This window comes from Leguminivora glycinivorella, chromosome 5, assembly GCF_023078275.1.
Source record: "Leguminivora glycinivorella isolate SPB_JAAS2020 chromosome 5, LegGlyc_1.1, whole genome shotgun sequence".
Lineage (NCBI taxonomy): Eukaryota > Metazoa > Arthropoda > Insecta > Lepidoptera > Tortricidae > Leguminivora > Leguminivora glycinivorella.
In genome coordinates, this window is record NC_062975.1 from 8955542 (window position 1) to 8975175 (window position 19634).

Consider the following 19634-nt stretch of genomic DNA (forward strand, 5'->3'; position numbering starts at 1 on the left):
GCTTCGTAGTCAAAGCTACGAGCGCTACGAGTGCTACGAATTATTAATAGAGAATATGCATGATTATTTTTTATTTTTTTATACGATTCTACTAGTAATTAAACTATTAAAAATAAAATGTAACTCATTCAAAATATAAAATAAGAAACTAGAAAAAAATAATTAAAACCAACTATCATTAACGGGCAATATAAACGCGATCGAGTGAAATCTGACGTCACACGTCTGGCCGTACACACGAGTGGGAGTGAGAAAATAGTATTTAACTCTTTCTCTCTTCCGCTTACATACGTCAAGCGTAACATGACGTCACGTTGCGTTTTGAGAAATTGTGCGGGAATTTAAAATAGCCACTAATCTCAAATGCAAAAGTATTCTGTAAACGTATGTTTTTTAGCAATAAAGATTACAAATAAAAGTATTTTGGCCATTTTGGAGTTACGTGCACATTCCCTATTGCAGAATGCACCTCGTGTGGCTATTGGATCTCGTGTGGTGACGGGTTATGGTGATCCCACGTTGGCTGCTATAAAGTGTTTTTTAACTCCCGACGCAAGAACGACGGGGTGTTATACGTTTGACGTGTCTGTCTATATGTTTATCTGTCTGTCTGTCTGTCTGTCTGTCTGTCTGTCTATCTGTGGCATCGTACCTATAAAACACCTACGGGAAGAAAGTGGTTGGTGAGATTCTTCTTACATATCTAATATTCATTACCTTCCTAATTAGCTCCTAACCTTAAACCTAAGTTCAGTACAAAATCGTATTCAAAACTTAAAGTAAAGTTAGACGACAGTGAATAGCGCAACGGTAGACGAGACAATGTAACAGACACATAATGCCATATGTAAATTCCGAATTACAGGGCACATACGCTGTTTTAGAAATAGGGCGGATGCACTGGTTCCTAACCCGTGAAATTCAGTTAAAATTCCGAAGCAAGCGCGCATTGCAGGCCACTTAACAAATGAACTTCTGTCTTTGTGTCGAGTTGGGGAGTTGGAGTTGAGTGTAGGGTCGAGATGATCAATATCCGATTGTGGTCGGCTCCAAGTACGATCGATTGGCTAAATCGATGTTTTCCCGGAAAGTAAGAATATTTAACATGACAGTCGCTAGTGTCGTCATAGTCGTCATAGTATTGTCACTGTGACAAGGTATAAATTCATAAAAAAATAAAATTCTGCCTGTAATTGTATATTTTTACCCGACAACGGCAACGCAAAAGGAGGGTTAGGATTTTGACCGGTACATATGTATTTGGGTATGTACATATGAACGTTTAGCTGTTCCCTCATAACTTCTATAATACTCATTACAAATTATTAAGATCAATCAGCACCGTAAATAGTATATACTCGTATCTAGTAACAATTATGTTTGAACATTCTCTTACATCTGAATTGACATTGTTAGTAACTTGTTCCGTTGTATTTAATAGTATTACTATTACGCGCGTGCCTTATAAGCTAAATCAAGCTGACATACCTACTTAATTAAAAACAGGTGTATGGATTCCATACGGGTGAATAATGTATCCAGTTATAATATAATGTAATAATACAAATCGTGTAGGAAAAATCAATTTGTTAAAAATTGTTATTCAGAGTAATTATTTTTTAAATCTAGCCAAGCAGAAATGTACTCCGTCCAACTTAATTTGACATGACATAAACCGCATAAACGTCAATAGGTACGCTAATTGATGTGGACATAATACATTGCGTGCTGAATTATTATGTATGCAAAAATATCTCATATATTAAAAAAATAAACATGTAGTTAGGCTCCTTAGGTCCGATACTAATCGTTATTAAGATATTCGTACATAGACCTATATTTATGAAAGCACATTTATTTCATAGACCTACCTAAACTGATTTATTCTAAACTGTTATGATTTAATTTAGTTTTCCTTGAATAAAACGACTGAATTAATCGCTATTTTTCCGACTTCATTTTACCAGCCCACTTACAAGCATGGCGTAATAGTTCGAAATGTAGAAAGCGGGGCTCGAAATAATAGTACAATGAACAAAACAGCTCCTACTCGAATAAAGCGCTGGAGACAGGAATGAAACTGAAATCCGAACGCAGTTTAAATTGTTACATAATTGGAATCTGGGAATGCGCGCTAAATTTCAGCGCGGGCGTGAAATGCAGTGCTGTGTCACCAGTCGCTGCACCGTGCACCGGGCTCACCTCTCGGCGCCAGGTGCAAGCATTGTGTCGCCGCCGAGGCACCGACACCTTTGTTACCGACATCCAAATTTACTAACAAATAAACTACGCAACTATCAACCCAATGAAAGAGCTCTTATCACAAACACACACCATTGAACGTAAAAATAAAGTGCTTTCTATACTTCCTCGAATAGAAAATTTAATATCACCTAAAATGTTACGACGAAAAGAATATTCTAGAACAAAGGCGCAGCAACTACGAAAAAAACACAATGTTACCTCTGGCCATTGTCGTATAAAAAAGAAAATCTTTAGAATTACCGGCACGTTCTCATACTTTATGTGGCTGGTGGGCTGAACACTTTACTCTATTGATATTGTGGGTTGTAAAATAAAATGAGGAAAAGCCAAACATGAGAAGAGTACAATAAAAAGTAATAAAATCGATCTTCGTTTAATTTCTAAAAGGGCACAAAAACATTGTGGGTATTTTTTCCCTGCTGTAGATTAATTTCAAAGCGTGAGTGTATTCGTTTCATTATTAGGAAGAAAAACAAATATGATTGTGGACGGCGCCGGGAGCTCATTTCCATCTTATTAGAGCGCATCCCAATCTGCATGCTGCCGACTGCGCCGCCGCCGCCGTGTTCACTCTCATCCCCAAACTTATAATTGTTTTTGAAAACAATTAGGTGGATGCTTTGTTTTATTTAAATAAATTATGCGATTTGCGCATATAAACAGCTAATTAAATGTAATATTCCTTCCATTAATGTCCATTTATCCAAATAAGTAGTAATGCATTGTTCCAGTTTAAAGGACATAAAAAACGGATTAAGAATAATTTATTCTCCGTAAATAAACATTTCACAATGTTGGTATATATTACAAGGCAATTTCGCAGGCAACGAGCGCCATGGCGGCAGTTTACAGGCCGCATTTGTCGCGGAGCCGTCAATTACTGTCCGCCTCAGCCAGGGATTCATGTGTCCTTTTTACCGTTGACAGCTTTTGGTACATGTGGATTTGGTCGCTAGACTTTTTGTCTATGGAAACGCTGTGCACGATGCGGTGGCGAGTAGCGGAACTAAACATGTCATTTACCGGCTATCAAAAAGAGGTTACACTGGTGATGGTCGATAAAGACTATTATTAAACGAATTTTAGCAGCAATGAAGCTTTATTGACAAGCGTTATTTTTGTGAAACCGACATCTACACGTCACATAATGCTAGCTCCACACATTATGAAATAAACGCCACAAATTATAGGAGGTATATACACGTCACCCAATCTCAAGTTGCTTCTAAACCACGCTTACGGATCAAGTCGTAAGTACATTCACACATTTTACAAAATACTTAAATTGAATTTTTTTTTCTCCTACAGAGCCGCCATTCATAGAGTCTGACCGGAAAGTGAAGAGTCGTGAAATGTATGGGGTCTAATACATTCCACGACTCACGACTCCTCACTTTCTGTACAGACACTAGTATACAAGGGGTTTGCATTGAAATTCAATGAGGAGGCACACTCGAAGCTTGTGACAGATGGCGCCACCTTATAAGTCCATTGCACAGACAAAGAATTTAATACGTGAGAGTGAGAAGAAGATATATTTTTCTCTCTCTCACACATATGAACGACAATGACATGCCCATTATTACACTTACGTACAGGCGCCGCCTAAAATGTCAGTGCCCGGCGGGATAACATGTCAGTGTGTCTCCTCATTCACATTGACAAAATAGCTTGAACATGTTAAATCCATTAAACTGCAATTGAAATTCCTATCTTTTTTGTGCCAATGTTTTCATTTCAATGACATACAAACACAACTATTAAATATGTGTTTGTATTGTTTATATTTATCAAGAATAAATGATTTGTATTATGATAATAATAATGATTTGTATAAGGCGGAAATTAGTTTTTTACCTCACCCACACAAAAAGGGACTTTGTTTTTTTTCTACGAGGGAGCAAACTGACAATTTTCTGTTCGAGAACTTTGTTGTCAGTACAGAATATTAACGCAACGAGTTTGCATACCTTTAAATGTCTGTCACATAATTAATAATTTACATCTTGGGCGTTAACATTTCAATACCTACTATTATCGAAATCCCTCGCTACGCTTAAAATTCAATGTGATTGCCATGCCCACAATATTGCTGCCGATATACAAATACAGTTGTATTTTTATAGCACCCTAAAGAAAAGGATGCATATAGTTTTCTTTGTTCTTGTTTACTGACACACTTGTTTGACAAAGTATAGTACGCACTTACCTACAAAAATATTGACAAAAATGTGCAAACTCTGTTGCGTTAGTATTTTACACTGGCAAATTAATTCTACAACACAAAATATTGTACCTATGGTAACACCACATTTGGAGATACTTTTGCATTCGATCGTAAATATAATAGAACATGCCCAATAAAACAACTGAACAAGCTTCGTTAAACTTTATTTGATGTCTTAAATGTTTGTGTCACAGAACACATTTGTACATTTATTTAGTCGCATACATCTGTATACTCCACAACTATTGTTACTATTGCTATTTACAACAGGGGAAGACAATTACTTATATAACTCCGTATAGACAGATAGGAAGAAAACGGCCAAACTCAGAACTATAAAGAAAAAGGTACGGTGGCTTAGATGTCTTTACACCTTTGGGAGGTGCTCGGCTAGATGGCGCCAATATTAGTATTTTACACTTTAACTCATATCAAGCTAAGAATATGGGTCAAATTTTCAAAACTGTGGTTCAAAAGTTTTAAGCCTGTGTCGAGAGATAGCAGTATAGGCACTGTGATTACACATTTTACTTTGACAGTAACTCTTCTTCAGCTAGTAGATATTCCGTGCCACGACCGCATTATTTACCGCATGTATGATTTGAAGAACCACTGCAATTATTACAAAGGGGGAACCTAAGGGCACAGTACAAGAAAGAGCTCTATCTACAGTATGGCCACACCCAGCAATAAACTCTGAACTAATGTAGATACTTACTACAATTTAAATACACGTGACTATCAAATTAAACAAATATCGTGACTATTATTTTGAAAAATCTTATCTCACACTGATACTTAATATTGAAACGCAGTGCCTCTACATGGACTTCATACATAGTTACTATATTCTTCTTTTCATTGACAGAAAAACAAAGTGATGCTCTCCAGCAATGTATTTAAATACAAAATGCAAATACTTTGGTTTTTTACCTATTTCAAATAAAAATACAAAATAGTTTTAGAAAAAGGTATTTGAAATACAAAATAGGTATCTTCAAAATACCTTTATTCAAATAAAATACTTTTTTGACATAAGGTAAAGCTTTTATTCTAAAGATGTGTTTAAAACACAGAATCACCAGAGAGCCCAGAAACCTGGCTCTATAGAATTAGCACGTTAAAAAGTGAAGCCAAAAATTGGCTGTCTCCATGTCTTTTACCTAATATTATAAAAATCTAATGAAAGAGTTATTAGGGGAAGGTTGCTATCATTGGACCACTTCGCTGCTCTATATATATAGTCGGTGGCAAAGTTCCTTTTACCTTCGTGCCTCGATACCCTCGCAACGCTCAAGATTCCACTTTTTGAACCACTCGCTACGCTCGCGGTTCAATATTGAAATCTTTCCCTTGCTCAGGTATCAATATTGGCACGTCCAGTTAAACAACTACTTTGCCCCCTTGTAAAACAAATAACTATTATTTTTTCAAACTCGGTAAACGTAACAGTCAAGACGCTAGCTTTTTTGAGAAATTAATCGTATTTAATCTAAAGAACCTTCCCTTAAAGTTAACGGAATTCAAAAAAGTAAGTAAGTAAACACTTTATTGTACAAGAAAAGAATACAACACATATAATTTAAAATAGAAACAGGGTGTATAGTTTGCTAACTGGACACCACCCGACTAGTCGGGGCAGAGGTAGACCAAAAAAAACGAGGCGAGATGACCTCGACGTATTTTGCTGCGGCTAGCCGAAGCAGGCGGCAAAACGTGATGGGTGGCGGAAGAAAAGAGAGGCCTTTGCAGTGGGTCACAAATATAGGCTAGGAAAAAACATTGTTTGCTCTTGCCTGGGGGTTTTTATCTAGCACGAAGTCGAAACTCCAAAACCATGCAGAGTGCGTTTTTTAAAAATGTAAAAAAAGTACCTACAATTTTTTTTTCATGAATATGTACACTACTGTACTGTAAACACCACAATCAGAAAAGGTATCCGGGGTGGCACATGAGGAGCCCACGACGGTCCTGGTCAGTTCCATGTCGCTAACAGGTCCGGGTTCTCCATTTTAGTAGTAGCAAGGTGCTCCGCATTCCTGTAATAATGGTGATATAGTCAATGAACATTAATTAACAGTTATTTGTTATGCTAGGGGGCAAAGTTGTATTTTAACGCCGAGTGTGGAATTGAAAAATGAGCAAGTGAAAGGATTCTATAGTTGAACCACGAGCGAAGTGAGTGGTTCGAGAATAGAACTCTAAACTTGCGTGTTTTAAAACACGAGAAGTAAAATACATTTGCACCCGAGTGTAACACAAAACTTTTCCCCTCACTATAGCGAGGAAACTACAACGCAAAAAATGCGTTTATCACTGCTTCCAGTAGTTTCACAGGTGGTAAATCATCTTTATTACTAGATTCACCTACATTTATCAATTTTAAAGCAGTTAATTTGACTTTATTCAAGGTCAAATTACTTTACCCACTAGTGGATAAAATGCGTTTTTACCCGCTGGTATTAAAGGACAAAACACGTGTTTCCGAGCTAGTGAGGGGGAAAATGTTTTTTCATCGCACTCTATTGCTATTTTGCACTTAATACATGCCAAGTTGCGCTTTCGCTTTCTCCCAGACCGGACTGTAGCTCCGGTTAAAAAGCCGTAATATAAGTAGTTCTCGAGATATTAAGTTATGTGACAGACGGACGGACACACAAGACGGACGGAACGGCACCATAAAGGTTCCTTTTGTACCTTTTTGGTACGGAACCCTAAAAAACCGCCGCTTTTGGAGTTCTGGTGAAAGGTACTTACGAATGTTGAATAGGCTACTTGCCTCCTAGTCAAATCAGCTTCCCTTTAAGAACTGTCAAAACGAATTTTAACGTTTTGCTAATATGAAATCGAATTGAGTGACGTCACGTTCAACTCATTTACTTTATATATTTCTACCTGACGAATTAAATAGAATTTGTATTTAAAAATAACTTCTATCCATGTTTTCCTTATATTTATCTGATGCTTTATTTCGTGCATGGTATTAAATAATTTATTTTAAGTACAGTCAAGTTCCATGTTGTGTAGAAATGTGTATTTTTTAAAACTGCTTTCAATGTCTGGTTATTTGATGGAAATACAAATGAATACATCATAACATATACCTACCGTTAAGGTTTAAGGAGTTCCCTCAATTCGTCATGAATCCAATATCCGACTACCTATAAGAAATCGAGTTTGACAAAATTTGAGTTAAAAACTCAATATGCTTAGCAAACAAAGATCCTTTTGTGTCGTCTTTGAGAAGTTTCGTTCTGATCATCATTAGCAGTTCCACTGCACCAACCCCAAACTCAAGTAATTTTGGAGAAAATAGGCTGTGACAGACGGACAGACAGGCGCACGAGTGATCCTATGAGGGTTCCGTTTTTCCTTTTTGAGGTATGGAATCCTAAAACCAAAGTCATAATAAGTGTCTCGTTCAAATTTGAGTAGTTCCGTTCTGATCATCATCAGCAGTTCCACTGCACTAAATGTCACTGTTCGGTACGGTCGACTACAAAGAGATGTATCCATTTCTCACCTTATTACGATGCAAGAAGCTGAAAAAGTGTATACATCTCTTTGTAGTCGACCGTACGTAAACGCATGCTGTTCTTATAATAACACAAAAACCAATATATGTATACCTGAATAAATTAAAGTTATGGTCTTTGGGAGCCTGGGGTCTGCTTTGACAATCAATCCCAAGATTTGGCGTAGGCACTAGTTTAACGAAAGCGACTTCCATCTGACCTTCCAACCCGATGGGTAATTAGGGCTTTATTAGGATTACCCGGTTTCCTCACGATGCTGTCCTTCAGCGAAAAGCTACTGGAAAATATCAAATGACATTTCGCACATAAATTCCAAAAACCTCATTAGTGCGATCCGGGGTTCGAACCCGCGAGCTCTAACGCGACCACTGTTCTGAACGTAAATGCATACTGTTCTTATAATAATACTAAATTAAGTCACTATAAGTGTGTCGTCCAGATTTGAGGAGTTCCTTTATGACCATCATCAGCAGTTCCACTGCACCAAATGTCACTGTTATGAATGTACTTAAATTAAAGCTATTCTCATATAAATACCAAATTCATTGTAAGTGTGCCGTGCAGATTTGAGGAGTTCCATTCTGATCCATTTCCATCATCATCAGTTCCATTGCACTGAGTTCCACTGTTCTGAACATAAATGCATGCTGTTCTTATAAAAATACCAAAGTCACTATGAGTGTGCCTTTCAGACTTGAGGAGTTCCGTTCTGACCATCATCAGCAGTTCCACTGCACCAAATGTCACTGTTCCGTACGTATATGCATGCTGTTCTTATAAAAACACAAAAATCACCACATGTATGCCTTCAAGATTCGAGGAGTTGCCTTGATTTCTCCAGGATCCCATCATCAGAACTGGGTTTTGATAAAAATAGGACTAATCTCAAATCTGTATACATATATACATTCAATCAAAAAAAAAAAATGAAATCGGTCCTGTAACAACGGAGAAATCGACAACATAAAGAAACCGGTCAAGTGCGAGTCGGACTGGCCCACTGAGTAGTATCCGTACAAACTTACAAAAGTTAAAATAATCTCATGTATCTCATATATGTACCTATAACTTTAAAGATTTGACTATAATTACCTATAGGTATCGGTGAATTCGCTAACTAATTTGCGCGACCTGTTTAGTATGTTAGTTTTTCAGGGATAATTATTTCTTAATGTTAACTCATTTGCATAGTTTAATCTTAATTTAGAAGAGATTTTTTTTACATATAATCTCGTATTCATTTGTAGTTCGATAAAATCCGCAAGGGTGGTTAAATTGAATTTTAAATCTGATTAGTTTTTAAAACCGAAATAAATTGCACATATGAAAGAAAAAGTGACCAAGGCCTCCAGTGCCTGAGGCTGGAATCGAACCAACGTACCCTGCAATCGCGGCAGATGCCTATTTCCGCTCGGCCACCCAGGTCACAGATGCTGAGGTCGAAATTATCTCTCCTATGAGTAATCTATACAAGGACTCGCAGCGCCCTCTGACCATCCCTAGAACCTTCCTTCCTTGACAGATTTGAGGCGGCGGTTAAAAATAGTTTTGATATGTACAATTTGAGCTTTTTCATACGATACCCCACTTGACGTAGTAGCTTGACATGATTTACAGTTTGCCATTAGAAGTTAAAAATGTTCATACCTGTTCCAAAATTACCTAGTTCTCGAGATATTTAGAAATATGACAGACAGACAGACATACGGACAGAGTGGGACCATAAAGGTTCCTTTTGTACCTTTTTGGTACGGAACCCTAAAACCAAAAAAAATACAGACGAATTGAGAACCCCTTCCTTGAGATTTGGAGCGGCGGTAAAGTTAAAGAAAAACATGAACCCTAATAATTATATAACCTCCTTTATTTTCGATAAAAAAAGTCTGTTAAAAAAGGGACATAACTCTTTTCAACTAATCAGTTCAGTATTTTTTTATGAATTCAAGCTTTTATTTTTATAAATTTAACCCTTAAATGCATGACCTTGACAAAGATTAATTCAAATTTGTATTTTGACATGCTGTCATTACAGTCAAAAATAGATTATGCATATATACATCGCTGTGCATTAAAGGGTTAAGTCGTTTTTCCTCTATTGTTGGCATTGTAGATACACAGATATTTTCAATTTTGTTAAACTTATTACCTGGCTCTCAGATTCTCCGCTCATTGTAGCTGCTTCTGTGAACGTCGGCGATTCTTGACGTTTGGGTTCCGACGCGCCTTCATCATTAAATCTGCAATAATAATGATCACGAATAAATCAGAAGTTTCCAACCATTGGCGTGTGCAAAGGGCTTGGCACTTGGCAGTAATAGTTATTTGTTATACAAGGGGGCAAAGTTGTATTTGAACGTCGAATGTGGAATTGAAAAACTAGCAATTGAAAGGATACCTGCGTTTCACGATAAAATATCAAGAGCCAACACCATGACAGCTCCTCGAAACAATCACTAGTCCTTGTTCCAGGAAGCCCAGGAGATCCGAAAATTGGTCCTGGACAAATCGGCCTTGGTCCGATGAAGAATCACTGTAACATAAAAAATAAATTTACAAGTTAATTAGTGTTAATTTACAAGAGAAAATGCTTGAGTTGCTAAAAAATCCCTCAACTCTTCATGGATTCCAACATCAGAACAGCGCAGGTTTCGACATGTCACAAAAGAACGCCACCTCAATAAGTCAATACGTAGGCAACAAAACCCTAGGCGTTACGGGGCCCGAATAGAAGGGGCAAACTAAGAAAGAGGTAGCGCAATATCATTTTTAGGGTTCCGTACCAAAAAGGTACAACAGGAACCCTTATGGTGCGACTGTCCGTCTGTCTGTCCGTCTGTCACATTCCTAAATATCTCGAGAACTACTAATGCTATCAACTTGAAATTTGGAATAGTTGTGAACATTGTGAACCTCTACAAATAGAACATATAATTTTTTTTAATTTATTAATTTTAATTGTAGAACATGGCCAAAATGAAAGGGGGCAAACTGTAAATTTCAAGTTACTAGGTCAAGTGGGGTATCGTTAGAAAGAGCTCAAATTGAACGTAAATAAACTATTTTTTAAAAAATTTTTGTTGTGGAAAAAAAAAGAATTTTGAAGGAAAATGTAAAAAAAAATACCGTTCCCCCCTTATCTCCGAAGTTTACCAACGAAAAATTATGAAAATTTTAGGAAACATTTGTTTTATGCTAAATATTACAGGAAAAATATAATCGTGTTTGTATCTTGAAAACCTTTTTTTTAATTCAAAAAAAACTTTTCAGATTTTTACTTTTAATTTACCCACCTTTGCGGATGTATATAGTACTTCAAATTAATACGAGATGTTACGTAAATCAAATTCTTTCCAATAAAGTAAAAATTGTTTAAATCGGTTAACATTATAAAGAATAATCCCTGAAAAACCAACATACTAATATGGTCGCGCAAATTAGTTAGCGAATTCACCGAGAGATGGCGCTATACACAATAATGCTCATTAGTACCTATACTTTTGTCTTCTAGTCAAGTCGTTAGAGGTATGTGAAAACGTGAGATTATTTTAACTGGGGAGTTTGAAAGTTTGTACGGAACCCTCGGTGGGCGATTCCGACTCGCACTTGACCGGTTTTTTTAAATTTGTTTTAGAATAACGTCACTTTTATTCGAAAACTTTTTCACAAACCTATTTAAGTGTAGAGAAAAAAGTTTTGTACCGAACCGAACTTATCCAACGACTATAAGGTAACGGGCCCAATCATGGACAGTTTAAGATGAAATTTTGCCTATTTTGGATATTTCACTGAAACATGTAAAAATTCTACCGCTAAACGTGTTAAAACTTGAATGTCTTATCTTTCTTTTACATTTCCAGCGCATTGCAGAATAGATACTCCTATTGGTTTCTTCATAATTAACAAATTAAAGTAAGGTGCTTTTTCTCCAATCATGGACGGCAGTTCTCCAGTAATGGATCCCCCATTATGAACGGTGAAATAAGTTTAAAAATTTACATTTAAAGCAAACTAATACTCAATGAGACAATTTTATATACCCCAAATAAAATTAGTTTGGGTTATTTTAACATAGGATTGTTTCTTGTAAATTTTGGTTTTTGTAAATTGTTCCTTGTCCACGGAACGGAGGTACGCAGTTTTCCGGGTCCAGTTATGGACACTCGCAAAATAACACAATTTCTTTATATCTTTGGAGTAACAAACTAGTATGTTTTATACCTTATCTCATGGTTAATACAGTAAGTAAAACTCATTCAAGTTTACACCGAGTATTATTTTTTTTATTAATTTATACACGAACTCTACTCTCTTAGCAACCTTATTTAATGAGAATTTTTACTAATATTTTTTTTCAGTAAACTGATGACTTTTATCTAGCCGCCAAATCCTTCAGAAATAACCGAATTAAATGAAACGTCAAAATTAAGCAGCTCTATTACTCTTGTTTATGGTACAATGCCGTCAATTTTTAGGAACTAATTTCAAATTATTATTTTTAAGGATTTGTCCATAATGGTATCACCGTCCATTATGGGGTATTTTACATTATACCAAGAACCATTTAATACAGGACCAGCAGAGTCCATACTAAATACCGTACCCCAGCTGGCAGCCGTCAATCTATGTCGCTAGATGTCACTAAGAGTGTCATTTGAATAAAAATGTCGTTATTTAACACGTTCACTGCGGAGCCGGATTTTGTGAACTCGCTCTCAGTGCGTTACAACCCATGAGAGTCCTGTATTGAGCTTTCTCTCTGTGCGGTACAAGTCAATTACAGCTTGTAAGGAGGGTTTCATATTTTACCTAAAATACCTTTACCAGATACACATTTATTAAATTTTATTGAAACAATATTTAGTCTAATAACTAATCTACACAATACTGTCTTCGCCGAAGTTGATGACTGTTCGTTTAGATTTTATAGACGAATTAATTAACAGGTCAAAATTGACTTGTGCCGCACAGCCAGAACGGGCACAGGTAAAAATGTCGATGATTTAGTAGTGATGAGGAAAATAAACGAACTAATATATCGATCCAATTCTTACTTTCTTTACCTTTAATGTAACCAGATTTTTATATACAACCAAAACTTTTAATTTTGCTCTTAACATTATTTAAAAAACGATTTTTAGAAATTTTAGTAAATATTTTGCATCAAGCAATTTGAACTTTTTACAATATATTTTTACGTAATAATATTTAGCAAAATTGTAAGCGTTTTGCGTATAAAAGCGTTATATTGTATTTAACGAATTTCATTTAAAACAATCGAAACACATTTTTTCACCACAAAATAACGTGTGGATTGATAATATGGTAACAACACTAATGCATTTTGCACTTTGCTCCAGTGCTATACAAGGTCGTGCGTAACAGGTCATTAAAGGCCCTGTTCCGTTTAAAAAAAGTCTAAGACTGGTGCGAACAGGACATATGTGACCTGTTTATTAATTTATATGCTGTCAAATAGAGTGTAAAATGATAAATATAAACGTATACTTGACTATATAAAAATAATAAAATATAACAATGATATGGGCTTCGCACCAGGGTAAAGTTACGCATTTCTGTCGCCGCACCAGGGGGAAGTCCAGAACAGGGTCAGAATGACCTGTTTCGCAGTGAACGTGTTAAAAAAAACCGGCCAAGAGCGTGTCGGGCCACGCTCAGTGTAGGGTTCCGTAGTTTTCTGTATTTTTCTCAAAAACTACTGAACCTATCAAGTTCAAAACAATTTTCCTAGAAAGTATTTATAAAGTTCTACTTTTGTCATTTTTTTCATATTTTTTAAACATATGGTTCAAAAGTTAGAGGGGGGGGGACGCACATTTTTTTCCTTTAGGAGCGATTATTTACGAAAATATTAATATTATCAAAAAGCGATCTTAGTAAACCCTTATTCATTTTTTAATACCTATCCAACAATATATTACACGTTGGGGTTGGAATGAAAAAAAATATCAGCCCCCACTTTACATGTAGGGGGGGTACCCTAATAAAACATTTTTTTCCATTTTTTATTTTTGCACTTTGTTGGCGTTATTGATATACATATTGGTACCAAATTTCAGCTTTCTAGTGCTAACGGTTACTGAGATTATCCGCGGACGGACGGACGGACGGACGGACGGACGGACGGACGGACAGACAGACATGGCGAAACTATAAGGGTTCCTAGTTGACTACGGAACCCTAAAAATACGCACGCGGTAGTTCAACGGCATTACAAAACAGTAAAAAGTATATAGATGACGCTAGGGGCCCGTGTCATGTTTCAGTCCCTGTTTACAACGCAAGCCATCGGCATCGTTCTTATTTTGAATTATGACAGTCATCCAAAAGAGTACCATACTGTCAAATTTTCTATCGCTTTCATTTTGAGCGTGACGTCAATGATTAGTAATATTACTTTCAATATATTTCAAATTTATATTTTAAATGAGGCCATTTCGAATAGTGTTTATGATTATGATAGATATCATGTTGACAATCAATCTCCGTCTCGCTCGCACCAATCCTATATTTGTACGAGTGCGACCGACGCGAGTAGAGTATTATTTAAAGATTTTTGAATGTGCAAAATCCATGAAGAATAGAAATAAAGGAGCAACCTCTTTAAGTATCAGAAGTGCACATATAAATAGACCCAGAGCCCAGGCCCGCCAGACCTTCCTCAAATTCTCAAGGATGAAACTTTGGGACAATGTAGAGTTCATATCGGCGGTTAATGTGTGCATATTTTCTAGTTCGGCCCATCGGCCAATTTTTTGCTATCAAGTGATGAAGGTGAAAAAAAAAAGTGCTTACTTTCCTTAAATTCTCAAGGCTGATTTTTATATATGTGTTAGAGCACGTTGTTAGAAATTGGTTATCATCAATGCCAGACCGTTTCCGCCGGCCATAACTTTTACCAGACGCGACAAAGTTGGCAAAAAACGACTCTAACTTACCTCATTTTCTCAAGCCTGATTTTGATATATGATACGCAGGGACCTGTAACTAGACCGTTTGTAAGCAGCCAGACCAATCGGATGGACCCAACCATCCGCCAGACCGACTTAAAGTTTCGATATGAGCATTAGTAGATTTGAAATATTCCGGGTCTATAAAAGCTAAAAACTTGAATTTTCTACATTAAGCTACGTGTATATTGTATACTTGACGTAATAAGCGACTTTCAAAAATTTTACTTCTAAGGAAATAAAAAAATTAAAGTTTATATGTGGTGCAAGATTAATTTTATGCTATGACTTTTATTTACACTGCGTAAGTACATGTGTATTTTATTATAAATATAACTTTTACCAGACGCGACAAAGTTGGCAAAAAACAACTCTAACTTACCTCATTTTCTCAAGCCTGATTTTGGTATATGATACGCAAATCCGGTACGCTCATCTGTTAGCACGATTAGATTACCAGGTTCTGGTTTCTTACTAGTGAAGTATTATATTCTTTGTTTCTTACCAATTATCATTCATGTCCTTTTTAATGCATGAATGTCGATATGGTTATTATCCTGACGTCGATAAAAATTACACAATACACATCATCACTAGGCCAAGAACATAACCTAAAAACAATTTGCAGATGGAGAATTAATATGGTATTAGTTTAATATAAACTATTATCAAAATTGAACGAAACTCCCCAATCTCAATATGACAATGGGAAGGTGGGGAAAATCAGGAGCCGACATAGTGTGGTCACCCTACTTGATACATTTGTATGAGAAAAGTTATGTCTGAATATCTTTAAAACCAGACAACGAATATAAAATATTAGATGGTGGATATTTAGTAAAAATTTTTACTAAATGTTGAAGTACTTTCGAGTGTCTTAGGTGCTACAAATCGTAAGATATTTACATTTTTAACTTTCTCAAAACGTGTGGACTGAGTGAGCACTTACAAAAAAATGATTATAAAAAAACCTGACACGTTAGTGGTTCGTTTTGTATTTTACAAATTCCCATTTCACTTTTACTAAACTATACACATATAATAGCGGTCTAAATCTTATGTTTTTCATCAAAATTCGGCTTTTCGAAAGTGTGTGGATTGAGTGAGCATAAGAAACTATTTGTAAAAAATTAAATACGTCACTAGGTGATCTAATATTTATAGAGGTAGGTTGGCCTATTTTTTACTAAATGTTAGTATATAAATATTATATGTTAAATGAATATATTCACTGTTTTCGTTGGTAGTTTGTGAGAACTGAGTGAGCACATGTTAATGCCTGTATCTTTTGATTTATCTTTTTACAAATTCAGAGATTCGTTTTACAATTGTTTTAGAACTTTTACTAAATGATCAGCATATTTTTTTTAATTTTCGGAAGGTGCTCACTCAATCCACACACACACATTTTTTTAATGTCCAAAAATATTTTTTTGTTTTGTTACAACTTTTTTAAATTTCATTTGCAAGACTTACAACATTACTGAAGAATCCTAAGATGGGGCAAACAATGTAAAAGAGCTTAAGTTAACATTTGTATGAATAAAACAATAAATAAACACAAATAAAATACACAAAAAGAAAATAAATGTATAAAAAAAAAAACCGGCCAAGAGCGTGTCGGGCCACGCTCAGTGTAGGGTTCCGTAGTTTTTCGTATTTTTCTCAAAAACTACTGAACCTATCAAGTTCAAAACAATTTTCCTAGAAAGTATTTATAAAGTTCTACTTTTGTGATTTTTTTCATATTTTTTAAACATATGGTTCAAAAGTTAGAGGGGGGGGACGCACTTTTTTTTCCTTTAGGAGCGATTATTTCCGAAAATATTAATATTATCAAAAAACGGTCTTAGTAAACCCTTATTCATTTTTAAATACCTATCCAACAATATATCACACGTTGGGGTTGAAATGAAACAAATTATCAGCCCCCACTTTACATGTAGGGGGGTACCCTAATAAAACATTTTTTTTCCATTTTTTATTTTTGCACTTTGTTGGCGTGATTGATATACGTATTGGTACCAAATTTCAGCTTTCTAGTGCTTACGGTTACTGAGATTATCCGCGGACGGACGGACGGACGGACGGACGGACGGACGGACGGACGGACAGACAGACATGGCGAAACTATAATGGTTCCTAGTTGACTACGGAACCCTAAAAACAGAAAGATCGCTGTCAGAATTGAACCCGAGAACATCTGCGTACGAAGCCAGCGCACTACCACGGGACTACGTCTTGACTTGCTCAGTCTGACGAAATTAGCCTAGAGAAAAGAACGTCTAATGTCATCTCACATCGCTGATCATTGAGCGAGACATGCGCTCCAAGGGGAGATATTTGTAACTGCAATTATAAAGGCTCAGCCGGTCATTTTTGCGACTGTTCTACTTCGACAGACTTTCCTCCTTATCTCTAGTCTCCCTGGCAAAATCTTATTGGTAGTTGTCACAAAAACCTACTTTTTCCATAAAGCCTGGCTTCCACATATGCGGAATCGAGCGGCGTCGAGTCGAGTTTTCATCTTATACATTTGAATGCTATTCGACGCATCATGAGAAATGCAAAATACGAAAGTATAGCTATTAGTAAACTACGTAATAATTTATGGCAGAAGGTCCTTTAAGTATTAGGGACTGAATAAATTAACCGACTTGGTATTACAGGGATCTCAACTCTTTTTTACGCCAGAAGAACTGTGTTGAAGGACCAGCGATTACGTAGTTCCTGACGAACTATTGTAATATAAAATAAAATAAAACGGAAAAATAAAATTATGGTAATTGATGCGTGCCGAACTTACTGCTGTTGTTTTCTCGACAGTTCAGCGGGCGGCCACCCTTTCGAATATTTACTTGGTTCACTCTTTCTTGTGTACACTCGCGAATCGTTATTTATTTAATTAATAATTATAACTTTATTCGTCGTTGCGGATATTTTTTCACATTGACATCGAATGTCTTTTAGTTTAGCAGATTGACGTATTGTCTTATATTTTTTAAGAAGGTCGGCAAAAAGGCGGGTGACACGACAAATAAAAATGAGGTTGAACCTATCATAAGGAAGAGCGAACGGGATGGACGATATGAATGATAATGAATGAAAAGGGCGCGAACAAACTGAGTTGCGAAGACATGGTGTTTTTACAAGTTTTGTTTTTGATGGGATACAGTATCTATTGTCTTAGTCCGTTTTTATCCGATCCGATATCGGATGTCGGAAGGATTTAAATGGAAAAACCGGCCAAGAGCGTGTCGGGCCACGCTCAGTGTAGGGTTCCGTAGTTTTCCGTATTTTTCTCAAAAACTACTGAACCTATCAAGTTCAAAATAATTTTCCTAGAAAGTCCTTATAAAGTTCTACTTTTGTGATTTTTTTCATATTTTTTAAACTTATGGTTCAAAAGTTAGAGGGGACGCACATTTTTTTCCTTTAGGAGCGATTATTTCCGAAAATATTAACATTATCAAAAAATGATCTTAGTAAACCCTTATTCATTTTTAAATACCTGCCCAACAATATATCACACGTTAGGGTTGGAATGAAAAAAAATATCAAACCCCACTTTACATGTAGGGGGGGCAAACTAATAAAATATTTTTTTCCAATTTTTATTTTTGCACTTTGCTGGCGTGATTGATATACATATTGGTACCAAATTTCAGCTTTCTAGTGCTAACGGTTACTAAGATTATCCGCGGACGGACGGACAGAAAGACATGGCGAAACTATAAGGGTTCCTAGTTGACTACGGAACCCTAAAAACAAGTAAAAATATAGGTGAAATTATGTTTTTTTCAACTCCCGGGTTGCAAAACAATGCCATCTAGTTTTGAACCAAAAATTGAGCTTTTTTTTAGGGGTACGCTTTTTTGTATGGGCTATGTCAGTCCAGTATTAAATGGTTCTTGATTATACTAATATAATATAGCAATACCCATGACGAATTTGTGTCAAATGTCAGATTCAAAATTGAACATTAATTTTGAAATCAGCAGCCCCGAAACCTAATTTACGACACTCCCATGACGACACAAAAGTTAGGAAAAAATGGGTTCTGTAATGAAATTAATGATAATTATACTAATGGTTAAGATGTGAACTTAAAATATAGCTTTTTTGGCTCACCTTAACTATAAACTGAAATAGACCTACCATAACTACTTACATAATTTGCTAACTGCCGGACAAGCGCTTGACGAGCAGCGCGACCCAGCTGCAGCTCTTTGTTTAGCTAACACCTGTCAGGAGCCATTGCCAAATAAATATCAGCATTCTGCTGACGGGCGTCAAACTCCGCCGCTAATCTCTGCTCCTGCTGCTGCTCCTGTTCTTCGTGTCGGTTCAGCGGAGGCAGTTCACAATTCGCTTTGTTAGCTATATTGTCAAGCACACAACACGTTTTAACGATCTTAGCTGCCGCTGCTGGCTTGTAGTGCAGTTTCTCCATTGACGACAAACACTACCAACTGATTTTAGTCGCCCAAAACACCGCTCTATACAGTTGCGGGCTCGAACTTGTAAAGCGGTATAACGAGCTTCTGGAGATCCTACAGGTGCATCCAAAAGTCAGTGCATCCATCAGTAGTGTTTGCCTCTGTGGGTAAGCTGATTCACCTGAAAGAATATAAAAAT

General features: G+C 36.3%; 1 long non-coding RNA gene across 2 annotated transcripts; it reads right to left on the bottom strand.

The window, feature by feature from the left end:
* Nucleotides 1-6432: 6432 nt before the first annotated feature.
* Nucleotides 6433-19234, bottom strand: LOC125226708. Of its 2 annotated transcripts, XR_007177117.1 has the most exons (4): nt 19168-19234; nt 10424-10558; nt 10175-10265; nt 6440-6531 (listed from the first exon to the last, which is right to left on the bottom strand). It is a non-coding gene; the product is annotated as an uncharacterized LOC125226708 (long non-coding RNA). The 2 variants fall into 2 exon arrangements; XR_007177116.1 differs by lacking the exon at nt 19168-19234 and having other exon boundaries at nt 6433-6531; nt 10424-10721.
* Between the last annotated feature and the right edge of the window lie 400 nt (nt 19235-19634).